The sequence below is a fragment of the Schistocerca serialis genome, chromosome 1 (assembly GCF_023864345.2).
Source record: "Schistocerca serialis cubense isolate TAMUIC-IGC-003099 chromosome 1, iqSchSeri2.2, whole genome shotgun sequence".
Lineage (NCBI taxonomy): Eukaryota > Metazoa > Arthropoda > Insecta > Orthoptera > Acrididae > Schistocerca > Schistocerca serialis.
Window position 1 is genome coordinate 446911325 of NC_064638.1, and position 21145 is coordinate 446932469.

The window sequence follows — 21145 nt, forward strand, 5'->3', positions numbered from 1 at the left end:
CGGACCAAGAGTTATGAGTGAAGGAGTTGTCTGTGAATGGGTACGTTTAATTAAAAGTGGACGAGAAAACGTTCATGATGAAGAGAGGAGTGGTAGACCATCATTGGTGACTGACGAACTCGTTCAGACAGTTGATGCAAAAGTTCGTGAAAATCGACGTTTCTCAATGTCGGAGTTGTCTACTGGTTTTCCACAGATTTCTAAGACTCTTTTGTACGAGATAGTGACAGCAAGATTGGGTTACCGTAAGTTCTGTGCACGATGGGTGCCCAAAATTCTTACCGACCACCACAAAACTCAAAGAATGGCCTCTGCATTAGACTTTCTGTCACGTTATGAGGACGAAGGAGAACCATTGTTAAACATAATCGTGACCGGTGAGGAAACCTGGATTAAGTACGTGAACCCTGAGACAAAAGAACAATCAAAGATGTGGGCACATTCAAATTCGCCTACCAAACCAAGAAAAGCCTCGCGAGATTTTTCTGCCAGAAAACTGATGGCAACGGTGTTTTGGGATGCCAAAGGGGTGTTGTTGGTTGAATTCATGGAACGTGGTACGACCATTAATCAAGACGTGTACTGTGAAACAATAAAAAAGTTACGACGGGCTATACAGAACAAACGCCGTGGTATGCTGACTTCCGGTATCGTTTTTTTGCACGATAACGCCCGTCCTCACTCTGCTCGCAGAACAACGGCCCTTCTTGATTCCTTCAAGTGGGACGTTATCAACCATCCACCTTACAGCCCAGACCTGGCGCCAAGTGATTATCACCTCTTCATGCATTTGAAGAAATGGCTCGGGTCACAGCGGTTTGATGACGACGAAGAGCTCAAATATGCGGTCACAGGCTGGCTCCAGGCACAAGCGGGTGATTTTTATGCAGAAGGAATTTCAAAGCTTGTGAAGAGATACGATAAGTGCCTCAATCGCTATGGAGACTATGTAGAAAAATAGTGCAAAGATGTAGTTGTAAGATGTATATATTAAAATATTTTTATTTAACTTGGTGTGTTTTTTTAAATCAACCGGAGGTTACTTTCTGAACGGCCCTCGTACATACATAATGTTTTTTTTTTTTTGTTTGTTTGACTGAGGTTGTATACGAATTATCATCTTTCCGAGTCTAATATGTAGCACCTTCAATTTTTCGTAAAAACGCCTATTTTGACCAAAATGTTGCTGTGATCATGTTGAGACTTGAAAGTTTTAATTGTGACATACTTTTTGCATATTCTGACTAATTTTATTATTTAGCACCACTTCTTTTCTATGTTGTTGTTGTCTTCAGTCCTGAGACTGGTTTGATGCAGCTCTCCTTGCTAATCTATCCTGTGCAAGCTCCTTCATCTCCCAGTACTTACTGCAACTTACATCCTTCTGAATCTGCTTAGTGTATTCATCTCTTGGTCTCCCTCTACGATTTTTACCCTCCACACTGCCCTCCAATGCTAAATTTGTGATCCCTTGATGCCTCAGGACATGTCCTACCAACCGATCCCTTCTTCTAGTCAAGTTGTGCCTAGTCAAGTTGTGCCACAAACTTCTCCCCGATCCTATTCAATACCTCATTAGTTATGCGATCTACCCATCTAATCTTCACCATTCTTCTGTAGCACCACATGTCGAAAGCTTCTATTCTCTATTTGTCTGAACTATTTATCGTCCACGTTTCATTTCAATACATGGCTACACTCCATACAAATACTTTCAGAAACGACTTCCTGACACTTAAATCTATACTCGATGTTAACAAATTTTTCTTCTTCAGAAACGCTTTCCTTGCCATTATATCCTCTCTACTTCGACCATCATCAATTATTTTGCTCCCCAAATAGCAAAACTCCTTTACTACTTGAAGTGTCTCATTTCCTAATCTAATTCCCTCACCATCGCCCGACTTAATTCGACTACATTCCATTATCCTCGTTTTGCCTTTGTTGATGTTCATCTTATATCCTCCTTTCAAGACACTGTCCATTCCGTTCAACTGCTCTTCCAAGTCCTTTGCTGTCTCTGACAGAATTACAATGTCATCGGCGAACCTCGAAGTTTTATTTTCTTCTCCATGGATTTTAGTTCTACTACGAATTTTTCTTTTGTTTCCTTTACTGCTTGCTCAATATACAAATTCAACAACATCGGGGAGAGGCTACAACCCTGTCTCACTCCCTTCCCAGCCACTGCTTCCCTTTCGTGTCCCTCGACTCTTATAACTGCCATCTGGTTTCTGTACAAATTGTAAATAGCTTTTCGCTCCCTGTATTTTACCCCTGCCACCTTCAGAATTTGAAATAGAGTATTCCAGTCAACATTGTCAAAAGCTTTCTCTGAGTCTACAAATCCTAGGAACGTAGGTTTGCCTTTACTTAATCTAGCTTCTAAGATAAGTCGTAGGGTCAGTATTGCCTCACGTGTTCCATGTTAGTATTTTGCAGCTGTGGCCTATTAAACCGATAGTTCGGTAATTTTCACATCTGTCAACACCTGCTTTCTTTGGGATTGGAATTATTATATTCTTCTTGAAGTCTGAGGGTATTTCGCCTGTCTCGTGCATCTTGCTCACCAGATGGTAGAGTTTTGTCAGCACTGGCTCTCCCAAGGTCGTCAGTAGTTGTAATGGAATGTTGCCTAATCCCGGGCCCTTGTTTCGACTTAGGTCTTTCAGTGCTCTCTCAAACTCTTCACGCAGTATCGTATCTCCCATTTCATCTTCATCAACATCCTCTTCCATTTCCATAATGTTGTCCTCAAGTACATCGCCCTTGTATAGACCCTCTACATACTCCTTCCACCTTTCTGCTTTCCCCTCTTTGCTTAGAACTGGGTTTCCATCTGAGCTCTTGATATTCATACAAGTGGCTCTCTTTTCTCCAAAGGTCTCTTTAATTTTCCTGTTGGCTGTATCTATCTTACCCCTAGTGAGATAAGCTTCTACATCCTTACATTTTGCACTTCCTGTCTATCTCATTTTTGAGACGTTTGTATTCCTTTTTGCCTGCTTCATTTACTGCATTTTTATATTTTCTTCTTTCATCAAGGCCGGCCGCGGTGGTCTAGCGGTTCTAGGCGCGCAGACCGGAACCGCGCGACTGCTACGGTCGCAGGTTCGAATCCTGCCTCGGGCATGGATGTGTGTGATGTCCTTAGGTTAGTTAGGTTTAAGTAGTTCTAAGTTCTAGGGGACTGATGACCACAGATGTTAAGTCCCATAGTGCTCAGAGCCATTTCTTTCATCAATTAAGTTCAAAATTTCTTCTGTTACCCAAGGATTTCTACTAGCCCTCGTCTCTTTACCTACTTGATCCTCTGCTGCCTTGACTACTTCATCCCTCAGAGCTACCCATTCGTCTTCTACTGTATTTCTTTCCCCCATTCCTGTCAATTGTTCCCTTATGGTCTCCCTGAAACTCTGTACAACCTCTGGTTCTTTCATTTTATCCAGGTTAACCAAAACGACCTTGCTGTTGTGGTACTGCGAACGGCTGAAACCAAGGGGAAACTACAGTCGTAATTTTTCCCGAGGGCATGCAGCTTTACTGTATCGTTAAATGATGATGGCGTCCTCCTGGGTAAAATATTCCGGAGGTAAAATAGTCCCCCATTCGGATCTCCGGGTGGGGACCACTCAGGAGAACGTCGTTATCAGGAGAAAGAAAACTGGCATTCTATGGATCGGAGCGTGGAATGTCAGATCCCTTAATCGGGCAGGTAGGTTAGAAAATTTAAAAAGGGAAATGGATAGGTTAAAGTTAGATATAGTGGGAATTAGTGAAGTTGGATGGCAAGTGGAACAGGACTTGCGGTCAGGTGAATACAGGGTTATAAATACAAAATCAAATAGGGGTAATGCAGGAGTAGGCTTAATAATGAATAAAAAAAATAGGAGTGCGGGGTAAGCTACTACAAACAGCATAGTGAACGTATTATAGTGGCCAAGATAAGACACGAAGCCCGTGCCTTCTTTTCTATATTTTGCGTAAAATATTCATTTGATTGTAAGTCTCAGAACTGTGTTAACATTAATATACTTAAGCATACACTGATGAAGTCTCGTAAAGTCATTTTTAGTTTCATTCATGGATTATGGAGCGATCCTTTGTATGTTAACGCACAGGCGCGTTTTGATGTGGTTCTGGCACTAGTGAACTGGGGTAAGACCCGGAACACTCGCTTGCCGCTGTACCTGTTACAATGATAGAGTGCTTGTTAGTATTCAAAATATTTCTTTTGCTGTAATGATTTCAAAAAATTCTGTATGCGTTTTGTAGTTTTGTGATCCTTTTCTCATTGGGTGTCGAGTTCAGTGCCGTTTTCTATTTACTGTCTTCCAGGTATTAGGTATTTTCTGCTTGTTACCTGTCCGTACTTCGTTCCTGGTGGCTGTCTGTACATTTTGTGTCCATGTACTGCATTTTTTTGCTACGATATTTGTAGCCCTGTTTGGATGAGATTTTGTGTAGTGTATGTAGAGCTTCTTTGACTTGTTGTTGTTATGGTGGTTATTATCAGCACAGGCCAGATATTTTATCCTGATGGTTCTACCATTCTCTCTCTCCCCATATTTACCCCATTGTCTCATATCCTGATTATTTTCTCCAAAACTGAGTTACAGGCCAACTCCCACTCTCACTCTTGGTTCAAATGGCTCTGAGCACTATGGGACTTAACATATGAGGTCATCAATCCCCTGGAACTCAGAACTACTTAAACCTAACTAACGTAAGGACATCACACACATCCATGCCAGAGGCAGGGCTCGAACCTGCGACCGTAGCGCCTAAAACCGCTTGGCCACACTAGCCGGCTCACACTCTTGTCTTGACTTTGAATGGTTCCTAGATCTCTCCCACGAACTTCACTTTGGATGCTGTATTAGTTATTGTGTTCTGGATTAGCTTTATGGTCTTGTTGTCCATCTTCATATCTTCCAGTGTGTCGAAGACAGTTTCTTTATACATGGAGTCGTAGGCCTTCTTGAAGTCGACGAATGTAATTGCAGTGTTCCTGGACTTTCTTGTTGATTTTCTGCTGTCGCCAGAACTGTTCATTGCATGATCTTCCCTTTTTGTACCCTCTTTGGTATTTTCCTGTCTTTGGATCTGTGTGGGGCTCTAGCCAATTTAACAGGACTTAGGATAGATTTTTGTATTTCACACGCAGCAGTTATTACGGGCCTGTTTTGTCTCCTTTCTTGTGGAGGGTGGTGTATTAGAGCTGATTTCTATTCATCTGGTACCTTTCCTGTTTCCCAGATGTTGTCGATGATTCTGTGTATTTTGGGTGCAATGTTGTCATGGTCCAATTTCCAAATTTCCGAAATCTGCTATTTTTCAGTAACTTTATTATTTGACAATATTTTTTAAAGATTTCCTCGTGTGTTTGAGGGGGTGGGGGGTTGGAATCTAGGTTAGGTACTAGCTTTCGAACTGTCCATCACAGTCGCATCATGTGTCGAGAGTTCAGGTGCCCATTACAGAGACATTTGTGGATTTTGGGGTTTCACCCATAACGTTAGCCATCCTGGTTACCTTCCGGAGCCAGATGGACCCAGGTTTTCTAAGTCGTTGTTACTACTCCTACTTGTTGCTTGATGAGTCCCTGGGCTTTGGACTGACAATGGCGAAGTTTTTACATGCCGCGTGTCTCTCCTAAGGGTCGTCGGGCACTTTTTTTTCGTGTTTCAGCAGATATTTGCAATTTCGTCTTTGTAACGTGTAGCTGGAGACAGCCCAAACAAATACTACTCGTCACATATTCCATGTGACACCCAGCCCCGATGGAAAGCGTCGATTTCTTTCCCACTACAAACTAAGTTACTTTCAAAGCGTAATTTTACGTGCCCATTCGAGTTTGCGGTCCGAAATTAATCTAGTGCGATGGTTGTTTTATCGATATGTATTAACAGGAATAGGAAAAAAGTAAGACTAACCAGTACTCCAGCGGCTACTAAACAGCGCTGCTGTGTGGAGGTATCAGTCAGCGCGGGCCAGGGCTCTCGCTGCTAGAGTGCTGGTTAATCTTAGTGTTTTACTGTTTCTGCTAGTACATATCGATAATACTAATATCGCACTAGGCTCATTTTTGACCACTCTGTCCAATGGGCACGTAAAATTTCGCTTTAAAAATCATTTTGTGTGTAAAGGTGAAACAAACCGAAGCTTTCCATCGACGCTGGGCGTCTCGTGGAAGACGAGATGTGAACTGTATTTGTTTGCGCTGACTTCAGTTACACGTTGCAAAAACTAAATTGCAAATACCTGTTGAAAGACAAGAGAAAATTCGCCGGCGACTCCTGGATTGGGGGGGGGGGGGGGGGGGGGAAGGAGGAGGGACTTCGCGGAAGCTCTCCTGCGGGACTAGCAATTCTGGAAGAAAGGATACTGCGGGGACATGAGCCTGATATGATAGGGCGGAAGGATGAGTGACGTTAATGTAAGATTTCAGTGGACCATTAACAGCTGGTAGCTGTCAAGCACACACGTAATCAGTAACAAACAACACATAGTGACATGACAAGTCCCCGGCCACTGCGGCATGGGTTCCTCGTTTTCAATTTCTACAAAGTAGGTCCTAAAAATTCTTGTTAAAACAAAAGCTGAAAAACAGTGGTTGCGTTTGAGGAAACGCGAAATTCTAAAATGTGACCACCCTAATTTATATTCGTACCTGAGTTGTATAAATAGGCGTTCCGTTACTATGGCCTTCCAGGGGGGGGTGGTGGTGGTGGTGGTGGTGGTTTGGTGCTCTTGATACTTCTTATAACGATATTTTAACGAGTTTCTAAGCATTTGAAAAGTGTGAAAGCAACAGACCAAGTAGGCATAGTTTTACGTCGCTTTAAAAGTTCTGTCACACCGTGTCTCAAAACCAGTGATTCTGAGTTTTCCCTTCGAGCGTATACAAAAGGGCAACACGGGTGATGTAGAATTTCACACTACGGTGGGTATCTTACAAAGACAGTGAATTCTGAGCGGATGGACACTAGAAGAAAAAAATTATTTTGCCGGAGGCGTGCTTCGAAAAGTTAAAAATACAGTGTCCTCTACATTCATCCCAGCATTAGTCTCGTGTAACGACCGCGAAAACTGGACACGAAAGAAGAGGAGCTTGTACGGAGGCATATAGACTGTCGTTTCTCCCTCGCTCCATTTGCGAGTGGAACAGGAAAGGGACTGTATAGCAGCTGTACAAGGCACCCTCCGTCATACAGCGTATGGTGTGTTCCGGAGTATGTTAGTAGATATAGATACTGATCCGGTAGGGGCGGTGAAGATTAGACTAGTAACATTTCGCCATGTGGCATACAGTAATTCGCCACACACTCTATTTGTGACTAGAACAGACGGAACAATCTCTACTGGAATCAGAAGTATCTTGTGTCTCGAAAGACGCAGCGCCGAAGAATGTGCATCGATTACAGCATTCCCTCGACGCAATCAGAAGTAAATCTCCCAGAGATTTCTAACACTGATCATTGATGATTTCTTGAGAACTAGGTCACCTATACAATATTAGGAAATTGGTGACGTCTACTGTCAGTACTGTTGCGTGCTTTATTATATCCTTCACTTTAGCTACCTGAAGATACTTCTGGTTTCCGGTGAGGGCCTGAATCCCTTACATTGCAGGGATGAAGCTAAACTATATCTGCTAATCGACGCTTCTTTGTTAACTGCTTTGATTTATCTGTCCGTAGATGTGTTAAAATCACTAAGCTCATTTCTTTTTTCGTTGCAGGTGAGTCCGAGATCATTTGACACCTCACGGTTGTGCTGCGTCTTGGTGTCGCCCGTAGCAGGAGATCACAGCTGCCTCTTTGGAGTGTGCCAACTTGAAAAGATCTAGTTTGTCTGCCCTTGGAGATAACCTCACCCAGTGCGAACATTTACATTCGTTTTAGAGAATTTTACGTTATTCAACGCTTCTGCCAATGTATGTCAACTGGTTCAGTTGAAAGATTTAACCAATAGTGTAACACTTTTGAGCTGAAAAAAAAAGTTGTAAATTATCACAAGCTGTTGAAATTTACATTTCACCAACACTCCAAGCCTAGAACTGTGAAACTTATAAGGAAGATTATAAAAGCCCATAATATTTGTTAATATGCGAAGCACTGACTTAAAATTTCTTGCAGATGATGTCCAAAGTTTACTAATTAAGAATAAGGTAATACAGAAGACTATACCGAAGTGAACGTAAACAAGTTTTTCTTATTTGCACGTTTTGTAATGAAGTCATCTAATGTTGGTCTATGCATAGCCATTACCATTTCCATGCAAAGGGAGTGTCCTGTGAAATAAAAGAAAAACGAGAATTCACATTGCACGAGAAAGACAGTTTTTAGATGTTTATTCCTACACTTCTAGCGTGAGTAGTTCTTGAACTGTTGTCAGACCGTTGCCACTAGAAATTAAAAAATCAGTTCAGCTGCCGGTCCAGGACACAATTTTAAGCTTTCATTGTACACATCGCGCCTGGTGACTCGTGTCATTTTGAGATTTTGTTGCACTTTTACGACCTTATTAAATTATGCATTCATTGGCAAAAGCTGTGTGTAGGATAAAGCGATTTCCCAACAACCTAATCCGCAAGACAATTGTCTTTACCTGCAGACCATATATCTGATGCCATCACTTGGTTTTCTACTTCCCTACATAGGCGCCTCTGGTGCGTAGCACACAAACTTTGTTACATGCGTGCGTTTAGTATCTTGTTCGACAAACCAAAGAAATCTATTGAAATGCCGTAGAATGTTATGGATGCAGATGTAGGGTTATCTCTTAACTAGTTAAAATTCATGCAATGGAGTTTCATTTGAAGCTGGAAACTGGCACGACCGTAACCTGGACATCGGTGGAAAACTTCAAAGCTGAAGTGGATTCCAGGTGGGATAATCCATCGTAAAGCCGGAGAACAATACAGTCGTCTCGTAAGTCATTACTATACAAAAGAAGTGAAAAAATGTCACAACCAGGTCACTTTATGTGGCTGATTAAGATTTCAGCCACGCCGGATAGATCCGCTTAATTGGAAACCTGGTCGTAAGTGTGGTCTAACGATGCTGTATTTCGGTCTAGTGCGTGGAAAATTAAGTAGCTGTGTTGGCGATGCAGACTGCGTCTTGACTGCAGTTTCCTGTACCTGTGTTTTTCACGCGTAGCTGAGCGTACCCAACGCGATATGACCATGTCTCTTTGTTAAGAGAAAGACATGTAGTAAACAGGGCATGACGCACAATCGGTTGCCGCCGTTGATAAAGACATTACTGTGGAGAATGACGAATCGTCAAGCGATAAGGAAGTCTTAGGCTGTATGGTGCTCTGTAGTGAGCTGTGATAGTTTTCTGGTATGAGCGGCAGTTGCTTTTGCATGTGCTTTGTCCAGTGTTCCACGACCAGCGGACATTATTCCTGCTGAGTCAACACCGTAAATTACGACCGGAATTTTTGACGTAAGCTGCCATCAGACGTATCAACAAACGTCAAGTTGGGCCCTTCTTTCTTTACTCAACCCCTTACTACAGCTCCCCAGCGTAAGCTCGCTTAATGTGTATTGATGTCCGTGTGAGAACTACACGAGGCCTCCTTGCGTTGAACGTTTTACAAGACTCCTTCCGCTCACCAGAGCCCAACATTGAGCACAATGTCTGTCTGATACAGGCTAGGCGGTAAAGTGGCCATTGAATGATTTTTGTACTATCCCTAAAGCGCGGAGAAAAGTTGAAATGCCATTGAAGATTTAATTATCGTAGCTTATACAGTACACGCTCGTATTTTCAGCTAAGTGTTAACGAAAAACAAAACAAAAAAAGAAAAAAAGAAAAAAGTTTGACCAGTGCGTACTGAAGCAACTAAAACCGGAGTTCTGGATTAAGTTAACATGACGGCGTCATTAGATGAGATTCTGCCATTGACGACGTATCGACACTAGAGCGGATCTTTGGTACAAATGTCTCACGTTCGTCGTGTATAAATAGTAGCTGTAGGATTACAATACGAAATATTGCAATTTACAAAAAGAAAGAAAATGTAATTAACGTAATTCTTTTGCTTGTCGAACGAAGAGATGTTAGATTGTGCTGATGCATCATTGTTGAACTGTTCTAAATTTACAGGGGAGGGGGGGGGGGGGGGGTAGGAGGAGGTAGCGGTTGTAACATGAGTCATATATAAAAATTTATTTACTGTGTGAACTTGTTTCATCAATATTTTACTACCACTTATTAATATTTATTTTCATTTTTTGTTTGTGTGCTGCCGCTTTGGTACTCAACTCTTCGTTTGTTACAGTGAATTATATTACTTAGATGTTTAGATGTAGCCTTTGCAGTTTTGAAATTGTACCGAAAGCAAGGCAACACAAAATTCCAAACTCTACTCGGAGCAGTATGTATGCAAATGCTTACTAACAACGATGCGTGTTTAGAAAAGACACAATAGCCCTCATATGAAAGGAGACGCAGCGCAAGAACCACGCCATATATAACGTTATGCAAGTGTTAAAACTGTTTCTTTTGTTAGTAAGGATTGAACACATTTTGTTTTTATTTTTTAATGAGAGTCGTTCAGAGAAAGTTAAACTCAATAGTGTGCTTTGCTATCTGGCTTTGTATGAGTTGTAGGCACTTTCGTGTATGCATATTATTTTCAGGTATTTGCAGTGTACATATTCACAAAGAAATCTACGTAGTCGTAAGTATCTGAGTGCAACTCGTCAGAAAACGCCCTTAAATAGTATTTTCCAGTATTCCCTACAAGTACAATTCCCACCACGTCGTGTAGGTGTTTCCTTTTTTTCTTGTATTGCTACTGTGATTAGATTTTCGTTCATTCCAGGATCTTGTGGCGCACTCCTTCGCTGATAAGCATACATTGGAGGACGGCGGAGTTGCATACGTTTGCAATAGTGTAGGACGCATATACCGAAATAGACAAGCGTTGCTTTTGAGGACGAGGAAAACAGTCGAGGAACACCATCTGACCAATGTACGAGTTGATCCGTTGCGTGGATACTATTCACAATTCGTTATTCGATGGGGAAGCAAATACGTAACACTATGAGAATAGATGAATGTTGGGAGTAATGTACTTGAAAATGCATATACAGTAACGTGTATTTCAAATTAAATCCTTTCAATAATGTCTTCTTCATGTACGGATAATAAATATTGTAAACATATTTTCCAATATTTATTACGTTCGAGAAAATAAGGTTTCTTTCTTAACCAGAGAGAATCGTTAAATCATTACAGAATTAATCCATCGGAGCTTGTCAGCGCTCGCCTACTGACAATAAGCACCTTGGCTGGCAACGTCTCAGAAGACAACCTTTACGAGTGAAATACCAGTGGCTTGCTGACTGGATAAAGAATTTGCCGTCTCAGTGTTGTGGCGTCCCAATTGTGAAACGCTGATAGCTGTGACTGTTTGTGTCTTCAACAGTCAGTGATATACCGGTATACAGGTCGCTTCGAAACTGACGGACCCCTCCCAGTTTCAAAGTCAATTAAGACTGCGTTTCTGAACCTGTTCTAATGAATTTCTGAACCTGTTCTAATGAACACCTACATTTGAAATAAACACACAACTTATGCTCTTCATTACAATCAGTGAGCGAAACAGATACCTAGGAGATATGTTATTTAGAACGAAATGTCTCAAAATTTCCTTTGTTGCGTTTCGATTTCTTCTTTTTCCCAGTCTGAAAATTTATAGAAGATAAAAACGTATCAACATCAGTTGTTGCTTGTAGCAACCTTTTTCGTCTTGAACACCGCAAAGTAAACATTTGACTTTGTTCTGTTTGTTTCCGCCCCTAGCTTTACCGTTAACCATGGAGAAGCCCGTCTGGCGGAACACAGCGGTAGAAGGGACTGAAAAATTAACGAATAGTTGGTTTTCTTGTTAGATTGTTACTTGTTGCTACCGTCTAGGAGGAGGGAAACGGTCGGCAGTTGGCGTGTACATGAACTTTTCATACTCCAGAACACCACATTTTGTGGCATGCTGAATCCGTATCATGGACATTAGGTTGTATGAAGCCACTGGCTCTGAACAGAACGCATCCTCTTTAACACTTCTGATTTGTTTAGTGGAGCTTCAACATTTTACGGCAACAGTTTCATATTTATTGTGCAACTAATCTTCTGAGCTTTTTATGAATTTAGGAAGTTTTAAAACTTTGAATTAACTGTCTTAGGAGCTGTTAAATGAGGACGAAAATGTTCACTAAAGAAACAACAGAACTTCACTCACATATCATCAGAGTTAGCACGAAATGCTCGTGTAGCGAGGCTTGCTGAAAGTGTGAGAATATTCCTTACAACAGAAACAGTATTACTGACGGGTACCAGAATCCCTTAAAAGAGGGTCGCATTTCATTGCGCGAGCGTTTACGGGCAGCACCAGCGACAAGAAGTTGCAGTTTGTGTGTCGTTCCGTATGTCGGATGCGTTGGAGCTCTACACTCACGAGAGTGCCATTCGACGTACTCATTGCTCTAAAAATGGGTTATAACGTACTTCGCGAACGTTTAACACCCGATACTGCAGCATACACAGGTATTTTATCTTACGCTGGTTGGGTAATAAACTACTGTGAGTGATGGACAGATGACATGACACGCACGCACAGTAACTGACAAGGGAACCTCCCCATCGCACCCCCCTCAGATTTAGTTATAAGTTGGCACAGTGGATAGGCCTTGAAAAACTGAACACACATCAATCGAGAAAATAGGAAGAAGTTGTGTGGAACAGCGAAAAAAATTAGAAAATATACGAACTGTGTAGTCCACGCACAAGATAGGCTACATCAAGGAGAGCGTGAGCTCAGGAGCGTCGTGGTCCCGTGGTTTGAGTGAGTAGCTGCGGAACGAAAGGTCCTTCGTTCAAGTCTTCCCTCGACTGAAAATTTTACTTTCTTTATTTTCCCAAAGTTATGATGTGTCCGTTCGTTCACTGACGTCTCTGTTCACTGCAATAAGTTTAGTGTCTGTGTTTTGCGACCGCACCGCAAAACCGTGCGATTAGTAGACGAAAGGACGTGCCTCTCCAATGGGAACCGAAAACATTTGATCGCAAGGTCATAGGTCAACCTATTCCTCCACGGGAAAACACGTCTGATATATTCTATACGACACTGGTGACGGCATGTGCGTCACATGACAGGAATATGTTGTCGACCCACCTAACTTGTACACTTGGCGAATGGGTAAAAAGATTCTTCTACCTTGCCCGATTTAGGTTTTCTTGTGGATGTGATAATCACTCCCAAAAAAGTGATGAAAACATAAGAGTTTGTCACATAAACTGAAAACAAAAAACTAAACTTTTCACTCGAGGGAAGACTTGAACCCAGGACCTCTCGTTCCGTAGCTACTCTCGCTAACCACGGGACCACGGCGCTCCTTGACTCCCAGCGTCCTTGATGTTTCCTATCTCGCATGGACTACTCAGTTTGTATATTTCACAAATTTTTTTTCATAGTTCCACACAACTTCTCCCTGTTTTCTCGATTGATCTGTGTTCAGTTTTTCAAGGCCTATCCACTGTGCCAACTTATAACTAAATCTGAGGGGAGTGCGATGGGGAGGTTCCCTTGTGAGTCAAGTCCGATTTACACCAGCGATTTGCTTCTACCGTTGACTAGTGGTGACAAATGAATTTACTGCGGATATTATCCCTGTCACGAATGGTCAGTTTCGTTCACAAGTCGTAGCCAAATTACGTGTTTTATAAGAGCTGTAAGCTGTTCAATCTGGCACCAGAACGTTGTAAGTGAGGGGCCATTGTTTTTACAAAAAGTGGAAATACAGTAATATAATTATAAACCTAGAAGCAATAAGTTTATTAATGGAAAAAACAAAATTCGTTGTGGATCTTGCCGACGGAGGTCACTTGGAAAATTGTCCAAACAGCTGAGAACAAAGAGTAGGAAAACCGTCGTCTAAACATTTCAAAACAACGGTAACTGGGCTCGAGAGACTGTGTACAAACAAGTACATCAAACAATATTTAGAAGGCAGTAAATATCATCGCTTTATCTTTTGTATGTTATACACAAATTTTTGTGTGTGTAGAGTGCTCTTTACTTCTTCTAGTTACGCGTTTTGGCAGTCTCATCATCAGATCAATAACCTAAAAATGATGACAACGTCTTACGTCAAGTAGCACATGATCGTACTAAGTATAAACTGATACAATCGAGTATGTTACTTTGTTAGGGCCAAACAACGAAAAAAAATCTAGTACAGTAGACTATCATTTTCACTGTTAAAACAGTTTTCCTTAAAAATGTTGGACTGTTTACTTATTTTGGCACAGTGTAGGCGTTTTCGTTGTCCAGATGTTTTGATTTGAGATATTTGGTCTCTCTTGTGGGAGAACACTAGTAGGAAAAGTATCGTGCCTTCCTGTAACATCTGCTGTGTGTCATGAAAACATAGCCATCAATAAAATAAAGATTAAGGGGAGGCAAAAGCTCCTAGACCATTGCCTTAAGACAAGTAAACGCGTCGAGAATAGGTTAACTTCCAGTGATAGCAGAAGACGCCACAGTTGCGTGTTTCTGAGCATGCAACATAAGGTTTTACAGTTCTACAGTTAACAGTCAGTTGACCATTGTCACTCATCCACTCGCGACGTGGTTGGTGGCTGATTTAGATGTAGGCAAGTGATTCGCATCCACCACAGGTAGTTGATGTTGATCAGAAAGTCGCTCGTGTAAAAAGAGTAAGATTTTTAAATGAACACACCGCCATTTGACTGTATTGTTTATTTAATTATGCCCCAGGTTTCGGACCTTTATGCAATTTTCAAGTGGTTGTGTTCATGTCTTTAACATACATTGCAGGACATTTAGGTCAAAATAGGCCATAAATTAAGAAAAAAAAATTCACCCCCACGAAATGCCAGATATAAACCATCGTCTTATAAAAAGATTAGTAAATAATAGAGGGATGTTTCACAGGCCAAACTGACACTAATCAATTAAATGTCACTGCATGCACGAGCAACCATGTGTGTATATGTTGTGAGCACAGCCTACTGCGCATGTTCTCTACATTAACTTGACTTTGAGACGACGCTGCTTGTCTACAATTTGCTGTAATGGCAAAACTTTAACATTAAACGTATCTGTCTTGTCTTATATACGTTTCCGCACGTTTCATTAAAAACTATGTTGCAGTATTCTCACTGCTACGGATGTAAAGAGAAGTATGAGAAAGGAGAAACAGTTTTCAAAGATATGTACAAATAATGTAAACTGTATATGTGATATTGACATTGGTACTTTGTGTTCAGAAATATCGAGGCACGCTGTTATAAATTCTTTTATTGTAGAGATAATTTCTTCTGTTTTATGGTCGCGTGTTTACGGGTCAAGTGCTAGATAAATCTGAAAGTGTGTTTGAGTAAATTGCCAGTCACTGTATACCTATTTGTACTATATTCATATACAGATGAAATTTTCACATGGCAGTCTGATTAATTCCCTACAATTTATGCAGGTTCTCAAACCGTTGCAGCCTAGTATTTCTGCACGAGTCAGTTTCCTATACAGTGTAATTGTAATTAATTAGAGCAGATTCGACAGTAATAATCAGTGCAATAGAAAACATAAAAAAACATTGTTGGCTGTCACTTCTTTTATTACTCCAAAATTCCAGTACTGAACTTCTAATTTTTTTTCCTTGTGCGTAGTGTGTGGTTTTACCTTTCTAATGAGATTGCGAAGAAATGTTACAGATATTTTACCTGTATGTAACAGAAGGGTAAATAAAGAAAACCTGACGATAATAATGAACCATTAGGTGGTGCAAACTGCTTACAGCATTTACTGTAACAGTTTCATAGTTCCAAATGCGTTGCGTTTTCGTGACACTTCGGCGTCGTCTACAGTGCCATTGTAATATATTTAATTAGAACAGAGATTCGACAATATGAATAAGTGCAACAGAAAACATAAAAAAAAATTCTTGGCTGTCACTTTTCATCCCAGTACCGAAAAGACGTAAATTACGAGGAAGTGGAATCTGAGCTATGAAAGTCTGACGAAAAAGCACAGTACCATTGTTCTTCACGTCTTTAAGCCAACTTCAGTTCCCGGTGTCAAATTGTTAAGATGTATATAAAACGCGTATACAAAGTTTCACAGTACTTTTTAAGGTGGTATGCAGTATCTGTAACAACTAAGTAATAACTAATAAAACTCAGAATACGCCAGTGCCGTCGCCACACATGTAGTGCGTTCGAGCGTTGAGCGGCGCGTACGTCACGAAGGTCTCTACTACGTCTACATGATTACTCTGCTATTAACAATAAAGTGCCTGGCAGGAGTTCAATGAACCACTTTCAAGCTGTCTCTCGAAAGGCGTGCGGGAGAAACGAGCACTTAAATTTTTTTGTGCGAGCCCTGACTTATTTTATCGTGATTATCATTTCTCCCTATGTAGGTGGGTGCTAACAATGTTTTCGCAATCGGACGAAAAAACTGGTGCTTGAAATTCCATGAGAAGATCCCGTCTCAACGAAAAACGCCTTTGTTGTAATGATTGCCACTCCAATGCACGTATCGTGTCTGTGGCACTATCTCACCTATTTCGCGATAGTACAAAACGATCCGCCCTTCTTTGTACTTTTTCGATGTGATCCGTCAATCCCACCTGATGCGGTTCCCACACCGCACAGCAATACTCCAGAATAGGACAGACAAGACGTGGTGTAAGCAGTCCCTTTAGTAGATCTGTTGCACCTTCTAAGTGTTCTGCCAGTAAATCGCAGTCTTTACGTTGCTCTACCCACAAATTATCTGTGTGTTTGTTCCAATTTAGATTATTTGTAACTGTAATCCGCAAGTATTTAGTTGAATATACAGCCTTCAGATTTCTGTGACTTATCGCGTAATCGAAATTTAGCGGATTTCGTTTAGTGCTCATGTGAATAACATAACACTTTTCTTCATTCAGGGTAAATTGCCACTTTTTGCACCTTACAGATATCTTAATTAAATCATTTTGCAATTTGTTTTGGTCATCTAATGACTACGAGACTGTAAATGACAGCATCATCTGCAAACCAATCTAAAACGGCTTCTAAGATTGTCTCCTATATCGTTAATATACGTCAGGAACAATAGAGGGCCTATAAAACTTTGTTGGGGACGCCGCATACTACTTACGTTTTACTCGATGACTTTTCGACTATTACTGCTAACTGTGACCTGAACTCGCTCTCGCTCAGCTCAACAGACGAAATGTGTTTCTAAACCTGTTAACCCCGCAGCTGGGCATGTACGTACTAACGAGAATTGCATCTTTTACAGGAATCTGCTGTTATGAAGTCTTACTGATTAACTGTACTACAACAAAATTTAATTTAAGATCAATACTCGGTGTAAGCGGGATAACGGCTTGTTTATAGCGTTTAGTCTCTTCTGCTTAACAGTCCTTATTTCATACAAGAAGTGGGCTTATGCAATTGTGTGATTTCAAATGTATTCTACCCCAGCACAGCCAATCATTGTAGGTCTAATAACAGTAAGACTCCATAATAGCGGATTCCAGTAGAAGATGCAATTCTCGTTTGTACGTATGCATCTAGTTACGAGTTAACAGGTGTAGAAGCACACTTAGTCTGTTCAGTTGAGCGAGCGAGCGCAGGCTCACCTTCGTGACGTACGCGCCGCGGCCTGTCTTTCTCGTGGGCCCCGGTGCCGAGTTTCTGACGTTAGCGTGGAAAAAGCATGTAGACGAGTGTTTCCGAACGTGCAGAGCAATATCTAGCATGACAGCTATTCTGAACGTGCATTTTAATGTTGACCAATGAGATGGAAGAACGCCACGTACGTCATATGCTCTCTCTCTCTCTCTCTCTCTCTCTCTTCAAAACAGAGTTAGAATTCGCAATATCCGCTTCCAGTTGAAGCCCATGTTATATATGTGCCGTTTTTAAGTCTCAGGAAATTGAAGTTTTCTAGTAAAACAGTCGTTAATTGTATATACTTTTTTGTAATAAAATAACTGGAAACGTCATGTTGGGTGGTCAAAGAATTATTGTAACGTGCATACTATGAAAGTATGCAGTTTGAAAGCAAAGGCACACGTAGTGAGAAATGTAAAGTTGTTGGTACACTCTCTTGTATTTAAATGTCAATAACAAATCTACGGTTAAAGCTTTCAGGAGACGGTAAGATGCGAAGTATGGTCATGTGGCGCTGGTTCGTGTGACACTGCACCCAAAAATGATTACTAGTCTTCGCCTATTCTAATAGTTTGTGATACTTCATCATTTAATAAAAGTAAATTCTACAATATTCGATGTTATACAAATATAAGTGCGTTATTTTTGAAGAGTAAGTTTGATTGACTTGATCTAGAAGACAGATTGCACTGTTTGCAGTAAGATATTGTGCGCTTTCTTGTTTTAAGTTTTGTATTTCACTTTTAAGGATTTTCGCTGCTGTATAGGAACGGCGATCAAGAAAGAATGACCTTAGGGTTTTACTAAGAAATGAGAATGATGAAATAATTTTGATTTTGTGGGGAGAATTATTGTAAATTTGTATCACACTGTTTCTAATGGAACTTTCATAAGTTTGTGTTCTTATTGATTAGACACGGTACTTTCCTTTTTGTCTCATAACATGTCCATGGATATTGGAGTTACTATTTATGATACTACGGACCGAACAGTATGACTAACGTGTGCACAGTGGAGGAAATGTGCGTTTTAATACAGCTAACGTAGGAATTTACGTCCGTCCATTTCGTAAAACCTTTTGATTCGCGAGCCAGACACAGCCGACGACTGCCGCTGGAGCGCGCAAGGACCGCGTATACCGGTTTGTCACAAGCACTGTATGCACCAGTTTCATCGTTTCTGAGCGCTTACTAGCACGTTGAACTCGGCACGCTGAATGTTGATGTTCGATAGCACGGTCCATGTGCAGGCTTAAGTGCTACACGAGGTAAAAATGCGCCGTTCCAAAATCACGTGATTCAAGTTGCAGTAGATTTTGCGGACAGAAGTCTCGTTCTGCGTCAGAATGCTCACGCCATAGATATTTATGCTCTATGCGACTAAGTGAGTGTAGTGTTTGTCGACTCGGCCCACGGCTTGTGCATGCCTTCCGGTTGTAGGAAGGCGGGGCGGAATCGGCGGGCTGCGACCGTCGCCAGAGCGGCTGCCGGGTGGGGGGGAGGCGGCTCTGCCCAGCGCCCTCGCCGGCAGTCACTTGTTTGTTAGTCTGCCCGCGGCCGCGGCTCGGTTGCCTCTGCGTGTTGTCGGCTGGCTCTCGCGCTTGCGCCCTGCGTGTGCATATCTGCGTGTGCCCTCCTCGCGCAGCCCGGGGGGCGGTGCGTGCTTGTCGATAGCGGCTGGTTTCACCGCGTGTGCGCCAGCGCGACGACCTCAGACAAGGTAAACGCGCTGGACCGCCCGCCAGAAGCCGGCTGATACTCAGCTGCCTCTCGCGCCACACAGTGCCATTGTGTTGATATCTGATGATTCGGTGGTCGTCTTCCAGCACAGTCGTGGTGCGGTACACATGTTACTGGAAACAAAGGACTCGTGCCTTAGCGTCTACCTGCCATTGTCTTTGAGGCAGCTGCACTTTTGATATCGTTTTCTGCACATGCCTACATCGAGCGCTTCCATCGTAATATTTTTCTATGCCTCTGTCTGAAGGCTCCATGACTGTGTTTCGCGGAAGACTGACCCAGAATCAACAAGGAGGAAAACAGGTTCACCTCAGTCCCACACCGAGTTCGCCGAAAGTAAATATTTGCGAAGCTGGTATCGCACTTCCTCGTTAAGAGTGTAACTTCAAAAACGTGTAATTCGTTCGAATTGTGGCTACAATACTCCTGTCTACTATGAACTCAGCGGAAAAATCCATTTATTATCGAGGGCATAGACTATCGTAAAATTGAATTTGGATCTGTAAGTGTCTTCGACGGTTTTGTTAGCGCCAATCCATTTAACCTGGCTGTCCCAAATTTTCCTGTCTTTACATGCCGTAGCAAGCGCCTAAGCATTCATAAACAACGCTCAGCAAGCCGTGCGATAGCGCATACGGAAGTTCCTTGTTTTTGTTGACGTGCACTTTTTCCTGCTTTGTCTTCCTAGAAGCATTCTGATATCCTCCATAAACACATTTCCTAGATATTTTTGTGAAACTTCGTGTTGTTGAGAAGTATCATCACGAGTCTTGCTCAGGGAGGCATCAAATGTCCGAAAGTACATCGCTCCATATTTAAATGAAGATGGCAGTTGCTTCAGCACTTCCTTAAAAAAGAAGAAAGTCGACTTCCTGCGTACCACGTGTGGTGAAAACACTGTAGAGATGACTGTTAATGAATTAATGGATGCGTGTACTATAGTTTGTGTACCTGATAAAAGCTGCCACGCAGGAAAAAAGTCAATAGAAGCGATCTTCTTGCACGAACAGTGTTTTTACACAATTATACAAGTAATCACAGTTGGGAGAGCGTCACTTCGTCCGTCATTTAGCGATGTTTATCGGAGTCTGGGCTGCGGAACCGGTTTTACACAGCCGACTTTGTTTAAAGTGTGGCTAGGTGGGTACACTTCATACGCCAGAGTGTAAATGGGCACCATTCACGTGTCAACTTGGGAGGTTAAAAAATTCTGGCTGCATTGTGTAGTAACAGATTTTGTCTCTCTTGCTTTGTTTTGACACATTGCGAAGGTTGTATGAAGTCTTGATATTTTTGTACGTGTATTCCGACAGAAGAGGCGCCAGATATGTGAATTTTGTCTTTGAATACCTAATCAAAAGGTTCACACTGTGCATGACAGACTATAAATAGATGGAAAATTGTTTCAACATTGAATAAAAATTAAATGGTCGTACAGCATTACTGGCCAAGAGAGTGGGGTTATGCGGCGCCTGGTGATTTTTTTTTTTTTTACTCAATTTCAGCCACTTGCGCGTCTTCGTGATGAAGATAGAGGAAATGATTGGCACAATACAAATACCCAGTCCCCGAACGAAGAATATCTTTGATGAAGTCGAGAATGGTATTCGTGTCCTTGCGTTCTAGAAGCGGCGAAGCACAAAAGTGAATAAGACAACGCTATTGGAGAAGGAAAATAGTTTTGTGAATTGGCAGTTA

At 41.7% G+C, this 21145-nt stretch overlaps 1 protein-coding gene across 3 annotated transcripts in view; it reads left to right on the forward strand.

Moving 5' to 3' along the window:
- The window catches only part of LOC126472844 (serine/threonine-protein kinase 3), a 359477-nt gene that overhangs the window by 84476 nt on the left and 253856 nt on the right, over positions 1–21145 (forward strand). The window contains exon 1 of one of the 3 annotated variants that reach the window (XM_050099966.1): positions 19274–19427. The exons of the other annotated variants lie outside the window; for them this stretch is intronic. The gene's annotated coding sequence lies outside the window, so the exon portion shown is untranslated. Of the gene's footprint in view, positions 1–19273; positions 19428–21145 lie in introns of those variants that run through there. 3 annotated transcript variants of the gene reach the window in all.